We start from the raw sequence: 4,377 nt of genomic DNA on the forward strand, positions 1-4,377 counted from the left end.
CTTTGGAAAACAAAAACATCTCATGCACCTCTCTGACTTATGGATCTTGGCGGTAGAGATCTGCTCCCAATCAGTCCATAACCCCTGTACATGGATATTAACAGACAGATATGCGATCACCGTTCTATTTTCTTACAAGCATATCCTTTTATTCATCCTTTTATTTAAATATGCCTCTGTAGTTCTCTAAGGCCATTATAACATGAGATGTTAGGCCCTACAGTCTATCAAACTAACCATGTACTTTTACAGCTTCATACCCATAATTTAAAAGCTGTATTCTTGTATACTGTTTTGCATTTTGACTACTTATTTTGATCATTTAGTGGGGGGGAGGGGGGTGTTATGGTTTCCCAAGAAAGTCTTGGTATTTGGGGAATATAAAATGGTATAGGTATTGCTTGTCTTAAATAAGTAATTTAATAAAGAGAGAATGATTGCTGTAAGCTTTTTGTTTTATATTTCTTAAATGTTATTTTCTACAGAAGGAGCTGGGCTCTATGCAATTCTACATATAAATGTTGACTAAGAAAACTGTATTCTAACAAGCTCAAAAGGTTACAATGCAAACTATATTGAACAATATATAGAAAGCATTATTGCCAGTTGAGAACCTTAAAATAAGCATGTTCAGTTAGAAATGAGAATTCCAACATAACTAGTTAGCAAGGACCAAATGGTTACTTAATAGCTTCTGAAATGCTGTAGTAGATCAGGCTCACTTCCATCATGGGGGGTTTCTTAATTTATTTGCAGCCTTGATTACGCTAATAATTTCTGTATCTGGCAGATCAAGCTGGGCTCCAAATTTTAGAGTGGACCCCATACTTTAGATTTCTCTGTTTCCCACTGACACAAATATCACAGGTTATTGCACGTGAATCCAAGATTTCTGTCAGCTGAAACGCTTCAACCTGGGTCCAATGAAATTAAAATCCAACCCTGCTAAAGAGCAGAGTTTTTCCCATGAAGGATTAGGGTACTGCTCAGTGTAAATGGTGTATTCGGGTTAATGTGACCTGGGATCTGTTTACAGCATTGGAAGATCCTAAAAGTCATAATAGTGTAACCAATAACCATTCTAGGGATAGTTGTTTGCACATGTCAGGTCTGATTAACACTCCTATCAAGATGTCCCAAAAGTCTGTATGTAAAGAGGAGCTACTAGATCACCTTACAGTCATGCATGCTGGTCCACTGCATCGGTTTCCAAAATGACTCCTGAGGCCAAGCTTTGCTTCTGCTGCGTCGGCCAGGAGAAGATGCTTACCTTCTGCATACACAAGTATACTGGGTGAAAGGTTCGTTTTTCACTTACCCCATACTCAATCTTTGGCCTCTGATACCCTCTGCACTAACCATCACACTTTGCCTGTACTCGTCACCATCTTCTTGTCACCCGTTGCCTCTCCCCATCATACTATACATCTCCTTCTGTCACAAACTGCCTCTCCATTTTCCAGTATCTTTCCCCGTCTCTCACTGCCACACCCTCATACTCTCCCCTGCATTACTATGTCTCTCTCCAGTCACCCTCTTCCTCTCCAAGGCATCACCCTCTCCCTTTGAGCTATTCCATTGTTATGCTATGCCCGATTTTTTAGGAGTGTGTGCACCACCCCTTCCCCCAAGACATTCAGGAATATGGCAGCCTTTCTTGCTACAAGATCGAAAAACAGAAAACATCCCTCAAGATCTAAATTTTTTTTAGATCTTGAGGGAAGTTTTCACAGAGTATCTCTGTGTGAACCAGCAGCAGATAAAATATTTGGGGTTTACCTTACTAAGCAATACTATAATAATAATAATAATAATAATAATAATAATAATAATGATATTTCTCCTTCGGGAGACATTAGGGGCCACAGCGTTACAGTGGGTAGTAAGGCGATGGGAGAGCACCAGCACCCTAGAGGTTAAACTTGAACTGCCTCCCAGGCAGCCGGGCTCCTCCCCTCCTCTACTCCGCCTCTAGGCCAGGAAGCTCAGTTTTTTCGGGTGCTGGCAGGAGCCAGATGCACCTAATAGAGGGGCTGCTATTTAGCAGCCTAACTTGATTTTTATATTTTATTTTTCTTTTACACTGACTGCTGTCAGTGACAGAGCAGCAGCACTGGGGGTCTGCACAGACACCTGCACTGCTGCTCCATCACCCGGGTCCGGAGCTGCATCGCCACTCGAGGGTGGGGACCTGCAGCGGCCCCCGGGCACTGGGGAGCCACAGCCGCCACCGGACGCCGGGGACCTGACAAAAGGTAACGCGCTCCCCGCTGGGAGCGCGCGCGATTGCGCTTGCTGGGCATTGCGGCTGCAGCAGTTCGGTGGGGGGGACCGCCGACTGCGCTGACAAGCGGACGGCTGGTCCGCCACCTGCTCCCGCTGGACCACCAGGGAAACGGTTTGTGGGCAGCGGCGCCAGGTATGCGGGGCCGCCCGTAAGCGCCGGATCCCTGCCATTTTTACCGGCGCCGCATGTGGACACCTCCCTGGGGGCCATTTGTCAGCAGGGGGAGAAGGCTCCCCCCACATCAGCCTCTCCACCCGGGGACAGTAGGCAGGGAACTGTGTTTAACACACAGAGAGTTCCCGCCACTGAGATCCCTTCCTGCCTGCCTGCGACATGTGAGGAGGGACACGGAGGAGCTCCTAGCCACCCGGAGTTCCACTCCTTCACTGCCAGGTCATTTGGGCATGTCCCCCCTGTACCCCTCCTTCGGGATACTGTACAGTACTGTCCTCTGAAAGGAGCCTTGTGCCATTAATTGCATTGCCCTTGTATGCTGCATTGTTTGTTAACAGTTTAGCTGCCTGTCAGTTTAATCTGTGTTACACTGTACTATATGGCCATGTATTGCTGGTTAGGTCATGCTGACTTAACATGTGTGGAGGGACACCGAGAGCTTATCAAGCCAGTCTGGGGTTCCACTCCTTCACTGCCTGGGCTCCCCTGTAATAATCTCCTCCAGGAGTCAGGTTACAGAGCAGACAGAGTTCAATCTCTGGGCACAGCAGAGCCAAGTGCAACATTGTATCCTGTGAATTAACACCATCACTGCCTGTCGGAAGCATAAAGGACAGAGCGGATGGTGTAATGGTTAGCATTGCTGCATCACAGTGCAGAGGTCATGGGTTCGATTCCCAACATGACCCAGACTGTGCAGAGTTTATCTGCCTGTCAGATACAAGCTGGCTGTCAGATGCAGACTGCGTTGTCTGTACCATATAGACTGCCAGTATATCCACTGCACCTGTATATATAACTGCACTGTATGTCTATATCACTGCTTTGTATGTCTATTACAAGCTGGCTCAGATGCATACGGCATTGTCTGTACCGTATAGACTGCCGGTCTATATCACTGCAGCTGTCTATTGTATGTATATCACTGCACTGTCTATATCACTGCATTGTGGGCCTTATTCTGGTTGGAGCGGCCAAACGTGCGTACGTTCGCTATTAACGTACGCTAGCCGCACGCGGCCGTTGGGGTTAAGTCCACCCACAACTCAGCCGCATACGTACGGCCAGAAACAACGTAGAAGGGGAGTGGCGTACAAATGAGCGTACGCCAACGTACACGGACGGGCCAGCCCTTACACTCCGACAACTGGCGTACAACTGAGCGTACGCCGCCGTTTACGGACGTCTCTCGTCCGTCTTCCCACCGCCTTCTTGCGGAGATCTGAGCGTACGCCAGCTTGCACGGACGGGTCCCTATTGTTTACAATAGAAAAGTCAGCTTATGTCACCGCTCGTGAGAGTGAGCGTACGTCCGTGTACGCTGACATACCCTTCATATATATGGACCTGCAAATCTTGCCTTTCAACTATAATTATGAAAATTAATTAATTGATTGAATTAATTAATGTGCAAAATAGTGGTCATGGTCTTAAAACATTGCTGAAACATCCTTTGTAGGTGTTAGATGTGGTTTATGTTATTGTATCATAAATACAAAACCTATGTTTGTATTAGAGTGAACACGTTGACACATGTCGACTTGTGTAGATTGAGTGTGCTACTGTGTAAAGTCTATGAAAGCACGTAGTGAATGTGTCTAACTGTTTAGCAAATAGCTACCTTAGCATATATAAGCAGGTCTTAAAAAGATTCTTACCTTAAATTAAACAAACCTTTAAATGTCGAGAAGTATAGAAAGATAAGCTTCCAATGTGTTTGAGTGCTGTGTGTGGCTTGCAGGTAGTGAAATCATGGTTTGGACTTAATAGACTGCAGCATTGCTTATTACATTCAGGTGTATGTGTTTGAGTAGGAATCAGCGTTAATTAGCAAACTCAGGCGCACGCTGGCATGCGGTATCTGTAGGGGTGGTTTGAGTTGGCGGTTGGCGGCCGCCTGTTTTGTGTCCGAAATG

Source organism: Crinia signifera, chromosome 5 (genome assembly GCF_055691185.1).
Source record: "Crinia signifera chromosome 5, ASM5569118v1, whole genome shotgun sequence".
NCBI lineage: Eukaryota > Metazoa > Chordata > Amphibia > Anura > Myobatrachidae > Crinia > Crinia signifera.